Source organism: Eucyclogobius newberryi, unplaced genomic scaffold, assembly GCF_026437365.1.
Source record: "Eucyclogobius newberryi isolate DKJ021-1_F unplaced genomic scaffold, fEucNew1.0.hap1 SCAF_17, whole genome shotgun sequence".
NCBI classification, from domain to species: domain Eukaryota; kingdom Metazoa; phylum Chordata; class Actinopteri; order Gobiiformes; family Gobiidae; genus Eucyclogobius; species Eucyclogobius newberryi.
In genome coordinates this window covers 29,402,866-29,418,574 of record NW_027315801.1, presented here as the reverse complement: position 1 = coordinate 29,418,574, position 15,709 = coordinate 29,402,866, and the positions used below count along the sequence as shown (strand labels likewise).

General features: G+C 37.5%; 1 protein-coding gene across 1 annotated transcript in view; it reads left to right on the top strand.

Moving 5' to 3' along the window:
• Positions 1-7,642: 7,642 nt before the first annotated feature.
• The window catches only part of camkvl (CaM kinase-like vesicle-associated, like), a 34,839-nt gene continuing 26,772 nt past the window's right edge, over positions 7,643-15,709 (top strand). Inside the window, exon 1 of the mRNA XM_072449848.1 lies at positions 7,643-7,910. The gene's annotated coding sequence lies outside the window, so the exon portion shown is untranslated. The remainder of the gene's footprint in view (positions 7,911-15,709) is intronic.

The window sequence follows — 15,709 nt, the reverse complement described above, 5'->3', positions numbered from 1 at the left end:
AAACAGTCCTTATGACTTGTTCTTTGCGACCCTGTGGAAGCAGCGACTGGACATGCCAGGTGGAAATAGGTCCGTCCTGACAATGACTCTCTTAATAATAACCCGCAATCTCTCGACCCACAGCTGATGTCACTGCTGTGTCCCTGTCCTTACTCCTGTACCACCTCCACCTCATCTGGCAGGGTCTCAGTGGGCCCTGAATCAATTTCAAACTGCTTAAAATATCAACCTAGATCAGGCTTTTCTGAGACATGAACATCTCCTCCACTCCAGGGCACCTGTGGGGTTTGTACATGTACTAATTCTGGAGATTATAAGTAGGTACGGACTCATATATATATAAGTCCATCATCTATGGATTGCCAAAGCTACAGATGAACAGCCAGAAAGTTAGCAGACATCACTGATATCACGTAATTTGGACCTCGTTGTTAAGCCTGTAACACACAAATGAGAACAAATTAAACAATATATACTGCAACAGAAACTATCAAGTTAAACAATATACTGCTACAGAAACAATCAAGTTAAACAATATATACTGCTACAGAAACAATCAAGTTAAACAATATACTGCTACAGAAACAATCAAGTTAAACAATATATACTGCAACAGATACTATCAAGTTAAACAATATACTGCTACAGAAACTATCAAGTTAAACAATATATACTGCAACAGATACTATCAAGTTAAACAATATATACTGCAACAGATACTATCAAGTTAAACAATATATACTGCAACATATACTATCAAGTTAAACAATATATACTGCAACAGAAACTATCAAGTTAAACAATATATACTGCAACAGATACTATCAAGTTAAACAATATATACTGCAACATATACTATCAAGTTAAACAATATATACTGCAACAGAAACTATCAAGTTAAACAATATATACTGCAACAGATACTATCAAGTTAAACAATATATACTGCAACAGAAACTATCAAGTTAAACAATATATACTGCAACAGAAACTATCAAGTTAAACAATATATACTGCAACAGATACTATCAAGTTAAACAATATATACTGCAACAGAAACTATCAAGTTAAACAATATATACTGCAACAGATACTATCAAGTTAAACAATATACTGCAACAGATAGTATCAAGTTAAACAATATATACTGCAACAGAAACTATAAACCCGGCAAACCTTTTGTTTTTAATCTTCAGTATTGTTAAAATGCATATGTTTATTATTGAACCCTCCCACTAGAAAATGTATATATTATACCATCTATTATAAACTGAATAATCGGTTTATGTGCAGTACAAGCGTGACAAGCCTAAATGCATCTTTTGTGTATATTATTTTCTTATGGCACTTTGGCAATGTGTAATGCTGTTTATTGTATTTATTTATCAACCTTTATTCTTATTTATTTATTTTTTAAACTTTCGAATAATTCTAAACCACAATTTGGTCCATCTGGTTCAAAGTCTGTCACATTTGTCCAGGTCCAAATTGATTTCCAAAGTATTTTTTTTTTTCATTTATTGAGTTAAAATTACAGTGTCAGTCCAGTTCTTGCCCCAAAGTAAAATTGCAGCACACCATCATAAAAAAACATTTGCACATTTACACTAAACAAGACACATTTAAGAAAGATTAAAACAGAACTACATTTAAAAGCACAGACAATGCTATATCAAGTTTATACTGTGACCACGCCTTTTAACAAGACCACATATTCACATATTTGAACATCTTAGACATATGTGTACAGTTTTTCTAAATGTGTTAGTGCCAATTAGACAGCAGATACACATTTTCCGTTGTTATATATACAGTATGGCTTGTACATCTATCGCTAAGGTCCTGTAAAAGTGGTATGATTCAGCTCTAAACTCCTGTTCTCTAAAGGTGAAATGGCTCTCCTTAATTGGTGACCCTGTCTCTCCGGAGCGACCCGTGGAGAGCTGAAGAAATACCATTGATCTTCTGCGATAAGAAAAGCCCTTTGCAGTTCACCTGTGGCTGTCTCCTTCCTCCCAGTTTGTGCAATTAGTGACAGCGCTCACCGGGATGCAGCTAAACTTCTTCAAACAATACTTCAACCTTTGTCTAACGAGTGCTACTCTCATTTAAGCTGCCCCTCACGCCAAAACAGAGAAAGCCGCCGGAATAACAACTGTGATTTCAGAGACAAAAAGGTGATGTATAAGGCCCTGGTTCGTCTTTTTGTTGTTTTTTTTCTATGCTAATTTAGAATAACTTGTGAATTTTGAGGCTGCTATTGGTTTTTAAAAGGATGCAAATGTGTCCCAACTCTGAGCGGAAGTCAAGGAGGCAATACCCGACCTACATTACAACTCAGATATAGCCACACCAATTAAGGCCAGCTCTTCTATGCTACATTACATTTGTCAGAAAATCCTTTTTTTTTTTTTATCTCACTGTTATTTACTCTTCACTGACAGATTGGAATACAGGCAACATATCATGTCTAATAACGTCAAGCCAATTCAATTAATGCACAGAGTTTATTTAATGGTTCACTGCACAACACAAAACAATGCATAATTCAACCGTCATTCCTCTCTTGTCCCTCTTTCTAGTTCGGAGAGGAGTGAAAAGAACAGTAATTACAGCCTGCCTTTGACCCAAAATGCCCCCCAGCCCAATATTAAGAGCTTCTGGAAGACTGGGAGAAGAAAAAGAGACATCGGAGAGTGGAAATGTACAATTTATCACAGATTTATCCCACGGAAATCACAACATTGATAATATCATATTAATTTATGCAAGCAGAGCCCTAAATCTTGTTAATGACTAAGCAACGAAATGAGGGGGGGAAAGTTTGTAAATGATCAACATTACTCTGGCCTACGTAGTCACTTTATGTATCAACAGTCCTATAGTTAGTTCCTACAGTTAGTTGTTGAAGCCAGATTAATATGTGTAGCACTGTTTATTCCAGTGAGTTTGAGAACAATAAATAGATCAATAAATAAATAAATAAATGAATGAATGAATGAATGATGAATGAATAAATAAATAAATAAATAAATAAATAAATAAATAAATAAATAAATAAATAAATAAATAAATAGAATAAATAGAATAAATAGAATAAAATAAATGATAGATAAAAACCCAGCCTCAAATGTCATGTCCAAAGCATTGCTGCAGTTCAAAGTGCACAGATGCCATGTCCATAGGTCGTCTGTCTCAGAGCTCATTAGCAGAATGGTCCCCACAACAAAAAAGACAGCAAAAAACACTTCAACAAAGGCACGAAGAGCCTAATTATGCTAAATCCAACAGAAGACCTTCAGTACATTTAGCTCCTGTTTTGACCAGTATGTTGAGCATCTTGTAACTAACTCTCTTTTGCATCAGATTTAACAATATTTACTTATTCATCATCATCATTATGAGTTATGACATAGGAAAGCCAAATCAACATGCAATTGAAAAAAGTCAACTAGAGAGTTTTTCATATTTTGTGTAGCTTTTGATCAAAATATTGTTGTGGTTGAATTTGGACCAATAAAAGACACATATTTGGTATTTAAAGACCAATGCTGACTAATGAATGGTACTGAATGACAGAGTGGGAGAAACAGGCTTGCACCATGAAAAGATAGGAGGCGAACAACATGGCACTCGGAGAAAGGAGGGGCAGACTTCCGACAAAAGGAAGTGGGAATTATTCCAGCAAAACACATGGTGTGCGTTTGTGTGTGCAATAGCATGGTGAGATAGTGCAAGTGCGCCATGGTCACAGTGCTAATAGCATTAAAACCCTTGATGCCAAATTTAAAATACATGCTACAAGGCAACATTGGTAGTTATTGGAGGATTTAAATCTAAATTAAGCCTGAAAGGATGGAAAATTTGCATGAAAAATGCATGTACCAAATCATTACTTCTCTGTAAGGCAATGCAATTAGAAACATGAGTGGTGGATGCTCTGGCAATTTTAAAAAAGAAAGATGAAAAACAGCTTGAGATATTCAAAGTAGACTATTGTTTATTCCCGGTGCTAAAGCTTCTGCATGAATTTGAATTCATAAATGCAATGTTGGCATGATAAGTGACAAAAAGGGCATTAGCAAAGCACAAATATGTAGATACAAGTTAAGATAAACAACAGTTAATTTGAAATGAAAATAAGAGAGTCAAAGATGTTAGAGAGCTTTTTCATGATGAAGTTTGGCCTTGAATCCAGCAGCTTTTCAAAAATACATTTAGCAGAAACATGTTCTCAAAGGCACATCTTTTCTCCATATTTCTCCAATTCCTTCATGTCTGATGGCAGATGGATAACTTCCTAATACATTTTAGAATATATATTTCTTTAATTAAACTGGATAGATCCTTGATCTGTGATGGTTCAATATTTGACGCATTGCACATATTACCTGAGAAATATATTCCAAATCAAATTAACTTTCAGAGTTTCATTCTCAGGATCCAGGTTTTTTTCTGCATGTCACACTATCCTGAAACCAAACCACTGATTGAATTGACTGATTAATAATAAAATAGTATAAATTACCTCATCCCAAAAGAGACAAATGAGTTTGTTATGGCTGAAATGTAAAAGATTACTGCCATATAAGGAGTGTTCCGTGTTTGCCAGTATTCCAGCTGAATGGACTGGAGAATAAGACAGTCCAACAGCTGTGACTCATAATTAGCAGCTTAGGTCATTTGCATAACATAACACAATGTAATTATAATTTGGCTAAACATTTACTGTAATTCCTTCAGTACAAACTGCCAAGAGCGTTCACCATTTACACTCTGCCATTATTCGGGGGTTATTTGCTGTATTCTGACCCTCATACACTTTGTATGAATGTAATTCAGTGAATGTGAGCCGCAGCAGACTCAAGGTCTCCAGAGAATGTCAGAAAGCAGCACCAACATAAAAGAGATAATGGTGTATGTGCACAAGAGATTGGGTCCAATGCAGGTAAAACTAAATTAATTCCTTCCTACAATTTCAAGTCCAATGGTATAACGCAACAAATAATTTTCATGTTTTTAGTGAGTATTGCATCATGTTACAGTGAGCGCCTGTGGACCAGCGTTACACACAACTGCAGTTTATCTACAAAATCTACTTCTCTTTTAGAATTGTTATATTTAAAAGGGTTATAATGGTGTTGTTCTCTTCCTCTCGAGCAGTATAACTTGATTTCCAAAACATCAAACATTGGTTTTGAGCCATAACTTATGTAGGACATCTCCCACATTTATAGGTTTATGGGTTAAGGGCGGAGGGACAGGAAGAGTTTAAATGACTAGATTAGAGTGAGTCACATGTCACACACACATAGCTCTGTGGTTTTTCTTACCTCTATCATTTCAAATTACATGGCAAAGTGCTAAAATAAAGTGACATCGTGTTTAAGGTTGACTGCTCATAATGGAAAAAGCTTAAAAACAAATACTGACCCAAAAACTCTAAATTTAATTTTGAGTTATGACTTAATAATAACCCATGAAATAATAAACATTAATCTGCTCAAATGATTTGTGATAATTGCAAAAGTCCAAGAGCATTCACACCATTGACCATGGGCTAATGTTGAGTAAAGAAAGTAAACACATTTCCCAAAATAGCTTGCAGTGGATGTGAGCTGTGCAGCGGTGGCAAAACCCATGTGAAAAACAAGTGAGAAATATCTCCACACGCCTATTAAAGACAGCAGATTGGGTGAGATAAACATTAGTATGTCATAGCCCAACAGATTTGTGATACGCATATCGTCTTAGCACATGCATAATGGAGAGGAATAAACATTATAACCTACATATGCTGTGATATAGCTCAACATCAGAGGTTTGTGTTCATGCTCCTCAGCTCCTGTCAAGCCAAAGTCTGCAGACATGGATGTGTTGAGTGAATAGTCGTTTGCCACAAAAAAGAAACAATGACAGCAATTCTGCCACAAATTTAGAATTACCAGAAACACCTAGTCCCATATCAGAAAATAAGCAACCTTTGAGGATAAAATGTGCTAAATCTTCTCATTTGTTTCCTTTTTCAACTTCCATTAGGCCCTCACAGCGCTATACGTTAAAGAACAAATCACACATACACTCATTCACAGCAAACATAGACACGGAAGGTCAAGGGTCTTACTCAAGGACATAACAACAATATGCACTGGTGGTGGGAACGCCAAACTACAGTCACCTCAATAGGCTGAAGCAGAAATCAATTATCTATATATATATTGCCTTTCAAGCGCGTTTTCAACCATAGATACAGTCTATGTATAACACACATGACAGTCCAGGAACTACTACTGCTTCTGCTGCTGATCCTGCCAGAGGTTCACAGCCGTATAAGCTTCACCGTTAAAGAAGACGCATCAGTGTGTGTGTGTTGTCATCCATAGTACCACATGCAATGAAGCACAAACAATTACAAAGTGATTACAATGAGGAAAAAAAGGGCATTTTAATTTCCAGTCCAGCAGGCACAGGCGAGCTCAGAGACAGCAGAAACCCAGGAGTTAGTTGTTGCGTCACTACCGTAGCCATCTGTCAGCACGCAGACACACACTCTTGGCTCAAGTCTCCTCAGCACACTTCATACACACAAGTCAATATGTGGCCACAAAACAAACCTACGCCGTGCAAGTGGGACATCGCCAGACTCTGAAACCAGGAGGAACACAGAGTCCTACTTTTAAGATCACTACAAGCCCTAATTATGTCCTTTTATTGATTTATTTATTTGCTCCCAGGCTAAGTATATGACCAGAAGAGAGGGTCCCATACTGACGGATTGCGTACTGTAGTTGTGATATACCCTGGATTTATGTGGTCTTCGGTCATTTAATTTGACTTTAATCATTAGCCTTTGATTTTACCCCATCTAAAAGTGTAGTCATTTTTGACATGAACCGACTGGTGCACCTCGCCTGGTTTGTTTTGACTGTCATTCCTTTATGTTGTATTTTGGTTTAAGATGTATAAGTCAACTGTAGTCATTTAAATATCGCTTGGAGAGTCATGCGTGCATTATTTAAGTGGCTAGAGTTGTACATCTCACTACCCCAAGAGGTGAACACAGATTTCTCTCCAAAAGTTGTTGTTTTTTTCCTTCTTCCCTCGCTTAACATTTAGCTTCCTTCCCACATAAATCTGCCTGTTTGTCCATCCAAGTCTGCCAGAGAGTGATGTCATTGTTCGCCCGTCCCTGTATGTCTGCGTGCGCGTCTGTGTGTGAGATGAAGAGATGAATGTCGAGGCATAATCCCGTAGTTTAATCCGGACCACTCCCAATCATCTGCCTCCTCAGCACCAGACAGCAGCAGCAGCAGCAGCAGCAGCAGCAGCAGCAGCAGCAGCAGCAGCAGCCACACACACTCACACTCGGCCTCACTTCATGCCCTGCCATTTGACTTAGAATAGAAACAATTGTAGACGCAAACCAAAAGACGCACACTTTTAATATCAAACTCTGGGAAGCTGTTCCACGTGCGACGGAGCACCTCAGAGATAGAGAGATACAAAAGAATATATATATATATATATATATATATATATATATATATATATATATACATATATATATATATATATATATATATATATATATATATATTTATTTATTTATTTATTTATTTATTTATTTATTTATTTATTTATTTATTTATTCCAACGGGGTGGGAGACAGAGAGTGAGTGTGAGCGAGTAGGAGAGAGGGTGCCAGTCAGGAACAAGCATCAACTAATTCCCATCGAAGATACGGAGCAGACAAAAGCCGTGCCAGAGCAGATCGCACTCACTTCTTTTGACACCACTAATATAATATTCCTCGCTGTTTTTTTCCGAGTTTAGCCAAGGCGTGAAGTCAGAGGAAGAAGGGAGCAGCAAAAGCACAAGCCTGAATTCACCCAGAGCAACGGCAAGTCAAGGTGAGCGAAAAACATAAAGCGTGTTGAATTGTCAACTTTTGGTCCGCTTTACGTCTTGTGAAATCAAAGAAACTTGAGCATTTTATGGATCAAAAAGATGTGTTGATTCGTTACGTGAACGCGGGAGCTCAGGGAGCGGAGGGAGCGCAGGGTGCGCGCTGTCCAGCTGCCGCGCGCAAAGCCGCTGCAGTGGAATTTAACAAGACTGTGACAAATAAAGTTGTGGTTCTCACGAGAACAGCTAAAATGTAGGAATTATACAATGACTGTTGCTTGTACAATGTAGGGAGTTTGCCTTCTAGTTAGTCGTGTACGTCAGATATTTGCTTGACTGTGATGTGTTTGACATGCGTAAAACGTGATTGTGTCAAGTATAACCACCGTTGGAATCGTTTAAATTGACTAAATGGTTTCTGAACGGGATTTTTGTTTTGTGTGGGTTTTTAACACTCATGTCGTTAAGGTTAAATGAGGTCGTGTATTTTTTTTGCAGTTTATTGCTCTGATCTGAAAACACAAGTGGGAGGCCATGAGACATGATGATGTGCAGATACATGAACAAATGTACTTATGAAGCTCAACTAATAGGACAAAACACTTTTTTGTAAGTGTTCTTCTTAATGTTGAAGAAACACTGTGTAACATCTTAAATTCACGAATTAGATCATCTGGGCGATGCAAGAATTTCTCTCTGTTTATAAGATCACATGGCTCAATCACAGTGACATATCACGATGTACTGACGTTGTCCAATTTAAAGCTACACTATGGAATTTTTATGGTGTGATGTCCTCCACTTTCTTGTCTCATGCAGATTTTTAATTCCTTTGCGAATATTCAATTGCTGGAGTCATTTAATAATTACACCTGTAATTGGACAGTTAAGTTAGTGCATCTTTGATAAAACAATTGGGATATTTCAAATGTCCTAGTTCGAAGTAGGAATACTTTTGCATAGTAATTTAGGCTCCCTTTTGATCATCCAAAATATTTCGGCATTATTAGGACTAAGAGGCTTTTACCATTCTTACTACGTTCCTCTGTCTAAAAATGCTTTTTAGTTGAAGCTTTACACAACGCCATTGGCACAAAGTGAAATAAGATGTTCCCATTCCCAGAGGAGCTGCATAGAGAATTACCATTTTCTGTTACTATCATTTAAATTATGCATCAAATACAACCATTGTGCCTTTTACATAGTAGGTCGGCATATGGACTGCTATCAAGCTAATTGTAGTAAGTGCACAGAAGAAGACATAATAAAAGCTGCACGTTTGTTTAGAAAAGCTTTGCACGTTCATAAACATAACAATGTGATTGTGAGATAAGTTTAATTCACAATGGATGCAAAGATCAGCTCATGTTGTCCCATTCGCTTAGTATGAATATATGGACTTGGATAAACAAAGAAAATACCTCAAATGCTATTTTATATAGACTAGTTCCCATAGAAAAAAAACCTAAAATAATGCACCGTTTAATGGTGAAACAGAGGAAAAGAGGTTGACAAAAATGGGGCAGGTGCACCTCCAGATTTAGTTGGAGACTTTTTTACAGATTTTGTATAACGTGAGGGAAAGCTGCTTCAGAACAGAATTTTAGGGAGCTGCAGTTCACACCTCGCTCTTGACTCAACTTCGCACAAACCACTCAGAACCCTTCTGTTACCTGAGTTGTATTAACGTGAATCTATTGTAATCATAATTATTGAGCTTTTTATATGTTTGCCTCTGTTTATTCATCCAGAAAAAATCAAGGATATGACATTTGGTCCATCCAGGGACGTTACCAGACCATTTAATATTGAGGCACGTGCCCCAGCATAAATCAGTTGTGTCCTGGTCTGGAAAGACCCATTCTGTGCTCTGTGCAAGAGTGCCAAGAGTGCAGAACGACATGAGGAGCACCCTGGTGAACAGTTTAGAATCCATAAAGATAATCTACGATGAAGTCACTTTTTATCTTTTGACAATCTGCCTCATATTTGCACAGTGCGATGAATCTATATGAAAGAATTTGATTCAATAGCACAAGTTACCGCCAAGTTCAAATGTTTTTCACTATATGTCTGTTGGATTAAAAGCAATTTAACTTGTGCGACTCGGTGTGGAAGATGTTACTGTATGTTAGCGCATTTGGATTTATTCATCTATAATTCATCAGATTACAGAAAATGACATCTGTTTTGTGGAAAATCTCCTGGGGTAAACCTCCGGACACTCTAACAGAGGTGCACAGCATCAGATGTTCTGGACAAAATGGGGATATAAACCAAAGGGGCCTGTGGTCCAGCATAGCTCTGAGTCTAGTGACGCCCCTGGGTCTATCTCCTTTTATTTTCAGGGCTCATAGCTAATCATTAGTGCAACTGATTTTTTAGCACTGCGGTTGAAAACACATACTTTTTGCATTTTTGCTGTGAATGAAGGCAGTTAAATGGTTTGTGACAGAAAGAAAGTGTGTGGGAAACTTTGAGGAAAGCACTGGCTGGTCTCCTGCTTCATGCAGTGCACTCCTTATAACAGATAAAGAGGAAACAAGGGTGGAGCCTTAATGCAACCGATTTGGGCTTTGAGTTTGAGTTGGATCATTTTGTTGTTGTAAAATGTCATACAGTATTCGGACATGAACTAGCAAGTCAAACAGCTTTCAAATCATCTGCCCTCTTTTTATTCTGTAATGTTGCATTCAGAGCAAAACTGTGCTGCTGTCCTTGGTTTCCAAAAGCTGAGTGAGATACTGACTACCACAGGCAGTACACTGAGTGGGAGTGTAGGTGTGTGTTGTTCTGTGGTCTCCAACCCTTTTTAAGTGCATTCAGGGCAGGTTATGTCCAAGTCTTATTCAGTCGTTTTAGAAGTATTGGATTCATTTTTCTGCTCTCTGACCCTAAATGTATTCCTGATAGCCTGCATGCTTTTATGCAACAGGACGCAATAGACCAGAAGGCTTAACACAGATGGCTGGATTTGTGAAGTAATGTGTATCTTAAGAATAGCTATTTTGTCACATCAACACCAGATCTTTTAAATAAATAATCTGTATTTCTGGCTATGCATGAGGGTAGAAGGCTCTGAGATGACATTAGCCCACTGGTTTTGACATGAACATGTTTTTCATCACTGACTGATCACTCGTTTTAGTGGTTTCAACTTAATTGGACAAGTGAAATATGATTGCTTGCGTAAGCATCTTGATTACCAAACCGTTCAGTGGTGATGAATTTGCCATTATATTACTAATCCAAAGCATGTAGGCTCTGAGTAAACCATTTTAACCTCTTGAAAGCAGTGAACAACCGAAAATAGAAGAAAAAGAAGGCAGTATGTCCTGTTTGAGTTTTTATGACATTGACACAGATGTATGTGTGTCAGAGCATGTGAAAGTGCGTGTTTGCTTCCACATGCTCTTTTCTCTTGTGAGCAAGTATTACTCTTTCATTTAGACTGTAAATGGCTCTTTCATTTGTTGCTCGCATGTCCTCGTTTGAGCTTGTTCATTACTTGGAGAGGGTCGACATGGCGCAACAAATGAGGATCTTTCTTATTTATGACTTTATCAATAAGAAATCTAATGCCGGGATTGTCTTTCCGCTAGTGCGTGGCAGAAGTCAATATCCCATTATAATGCAATGTTATGCCATAACAGGCTGTGAAGTACATGCCCTCCTCTTCTTGATGCTTTAATGTGAAAGTTTCCCACTGAGATTTGGCTACAACTGCTGCACAGGCGAACAGACATGGAGACTCAGGCTTTTGTGTGTGTTTTTTACAACAGCCGCTGGGATGGCGGGTTACCGATGGTGATAGACCCATATACGTGGGTTTATTATTCTAATCACTTGAACTTTTCTAACCTGTGTATGTGTTGGTTACTTTTTGTATTTTTAGAATCTCCAATCGCAGAAAGTCTTGTAGTTTGACTTTCATCCAATAAAAATGAGTCATTTTGATGTCATTGAAGTGTTACACACTTGATACACCCTGAAAAGGAGTGGTCTGATTTGTTGTTTAATAATTGCTGCCAAGCGAGAGATAATTTTTTTAATAGTAGATGTTGTTTGAAACTGTACAGAGTGTCACCATGTTATTTGTAAGAAATGCAGTCATTTTGCTTTGTATGATTACATTAAATTATTCTTGTCAGGCCAATATTGTAATAACCTGCCAATAACAACTCATTATTAACGGCAGGACGTTATTACAATATCAGCTTTTCCTATCGGTGGCGTGCGGTTAGGGCAATCAAGATGATTGACTAATAAAATCTGAAATTACCGTGTGTCACAGCTATATTTAAAAAGGAGACTCAACAGTAGCGCCAAGTTTCAACAAGTAACTTAAAAACTAGCTTTTAAAGACACTTCTCTTTGTCTTTGTTTGTAACTAAGGCTCTATTCATGTTTATAATGTTCGCCATTTAACAATATAGAGAGCTAGTTTATGTAATTAATTGATATTATTGAGTCCATTGAGCATTACATTTAAGCATGGCAGTTTAGATGGGGTGCCTGGTTCCCGCAATTGTCTAAATAAGTCTGCTTGCCAATCTGTAAAAGTAAGTTCATTGGCTTTTAATTACATTATTGGCTGTTATTTCAGTATTAGTTTGTACAAGGTCTCTGCTGGTGTATAAGCCTATATGTAAATGACAAATAGATGTTGTTTAATAAGCAATCTACAGTTATTCACGGTTGTTACTGATGGGAGGGTTATTGAATTAATGTGTATTGTACGTAGAGAAGAGGTTTAGACTCAGACATAGCAGTAGATATAAAAATAAATGACAGGAACAGACATAAATGTGGTGAATCGTATTAGTCCGTCAGAATGTGCTCAAGCTGCATCCCGTTTGCTTCATCTGCTGGGTACAAATTTAGAAAAAAAAATTCTGCTTTAAAGGCAATGTGTAAACTACAGAGACGCATGATTCAGATGAACTCGTCAGTGGAGTGCCACCTTCATTATGCAAGAACAAACTCTTCAAAAAGTTGTGATGGAGCGTGTTTTTGCCACTGAAGGTTTTGCACGTCCACTTTCTCCTCTGCCTTCTGCTCTCACACGTCCTCACTTCCAGCTGAGCCCCAGATCTGCCCCCAGTGAAAATGACAGTATGCTTTTATAGCCAATTAAGACACATGCCAAGACTTAATGACTAAATACAGTGCTATGTTATTAATGTTGCTGACGTGCTTTAAAATATATGTGATAGGAGTGACCAAAGAAGATACGTTTCCGGTGAAGCTTAGACAGTTCAGTTCAAACAAATAGATTATAGAAATAGACAACAAGAAAGGCTATTCTAGACTCCAGACCAGTTGTTTGAACAGTGTCCAGGTGAGTACATGGAACACTCCTGGATGAATGAGGGATTACACTGTGATGGAAGTGGTGATTCTTCTATCAGGACATGCAGCAGTTTGATTGATTTGTGAGTTGGAGGCTGATAGCTCTCAGAACTCAGTGGGTTCATTTTGTATTTCTTTGTAAATTGATTGATTCATCAATCGAAACAAGAGGGCACATGGTTCTGTGAGTCTGTTCACATCTTATCAGAGTCAGAATCAGAATTTGTTTTATCGCTGATGTCCTTGAACAAAGGTCGCAAACATAGGAACTTATTTCAGTGTTAAGATTCAACAGAAACAATGAATAGTAAAAATACATATAATAATAATAATAGCAGAGTCTATAAAATCAAATAAGACATGCATAAAATAAACTTGGTCTCAGTTGTAGACAAACATTCACACATGGTCGGAAATCATGCAAAAAGTGAGCAGTGCATGAATAGTATTGAAGTGGCTGATGTTTAGTGTTCATCAGTCCTATGGTAATCTACACTCTATGAAAAAAATCTGGTAAACATCAGGTTTAGTAGTTAATGATGTATCACATGGTTTAAGGTGCACTCCATGTTGAGTTTTTGCAAGATAAAATGGTCTAAGTTAAAGATTTGCCACAGTTTATGGTGTTAATGCATTGTTTGAATTTCATACCATCAGAAGATTGAACTTAAAATGCAACTAGATCTAGCTTCATGTGCCCGTAACTAAAACCGTTACCTGGTTTGGGGTGGGCGACGTTGACTCAAATGTTCACCCTGTTTTGTTCCATTATCCTAACGGCTTTATTCATAAACACACCAACAATCAGACCATTCTCTGATTTCTGGTGTTATCAGTTTCTTGAAATATCATCTAATGGTTACACCTGATGTGAGTAATCTGATTTATTCGGCGTGTTCATATGAGTGCAGGTTTCGACAAGGACAATTGTTCAAAAAAAAAGAAAAAAGATTACACTAATGTGGCAAAGACAAGAGTATATCTCATGTGCATGTAAAAAATCTGATCATGAGTTATAAGATATCTTTCTTTTTTTGTGGCAATGTAACTGTACTCATAATCATTATTCAGACATTCAAAGTATATGTTAAACTAAACCAGTAATAAATGTCACGGTTGAGGTTCAAGTTTCACTTTATGTCCACATTAAAATTACTGTCTTACTTTTTGTTTTAATCTGCTCTTTTTTTGCAACCTTTAAACAATCAATATTTTAATTTTGCATATTTCACAAACAGTAATTATGATATTATCAGTGTTTTGCTTTCTCCCACTTCTACTTGGTAAAGAGCTCTTGGTCATGCAGCACTCACTTGAATATTAAAGTAAGTTCCCAAACCTCACCTTATATATTTGTCATTGATGATGCAAATGTCTGTAAATGTTATTATTTATTACATTATAAGTAAAGTTAGTAATTATGCTGCCAAAGCCCCAAAAGTGTTGTTGTAGTTATATAAATTAATGCTGGTTAAGCCTTGCGGTAGAAGAACAAAGACATTTGAAATAAACAGACATCTTGAATTTTGTCTATTTCTCATTTGTACATTTTTGCAGAGGGCAGACAGAAGAAGAAACATTCAACCTCCCTTAAGTAACAGCTGAGACACTAAATAGGAATAACACTATAGAGAGCCTGCAAACTCTGATTAAAGCCATAAATCACATTGTAATAGTGGGGCTGGTACCTACAAGCAGCATGTAGTACATCCCAGTGCAGCCAGGGATGAATTAGCCTCCTTCTACCTCCTCATAAAACCTTCATTATTGCAGCTCGACATATGGCACAAATGAGAAAACTCCTAATGATCCGGGCACAGAGATGCACCACTGGCTACTGGGCTGTTAGCACTTTCGTTTGGGCCGATTTCACTTTATCAACTGAAATAAACAGAGGTAACATAAATAACTACTAAAGTTGTCGATGTAGAATATTTGAAAATGTGCGTATGTGCATCTGCTATTTTTGTCAACGCTTTCCAGCAAACCATTACATCTGTGAAACAAACTCTTACTGAGCTTGACCTTAAAGGCGTAATGGACCATTTTTCGCCGGTTTGAGAACTCAGGCGGAAGTGCGCATGCGCACTCCCCCGTGCGGACGCACAAAAAAGTTTATTAGCGCGACAGATCGCATCGCATCTCTCGTCTCCCGTAGATTTCCATCTCTTGTGAGCCAGCTCAAACTGACTTTCTCTGTCTTAATTTTGTCCCGTACGCTGAGAGAACTATATTATGATAGATCCATGTGCTTGGACACAGGGGAACATGTTGCTCTCCTGGGGACGAGCCACACGCGGCTGCAGGTGAGCAGTAGGTGCGTTCTATGATTGATACGTGGCAGGACTAATCGGCAGTCCACGCCACGAGGAAATGAGACTCAGATTTAGTGCCAAACAATCGTCCATTCCACCTTTAAAGGAGACAGACATTATGCTTTTTCAGCTATACT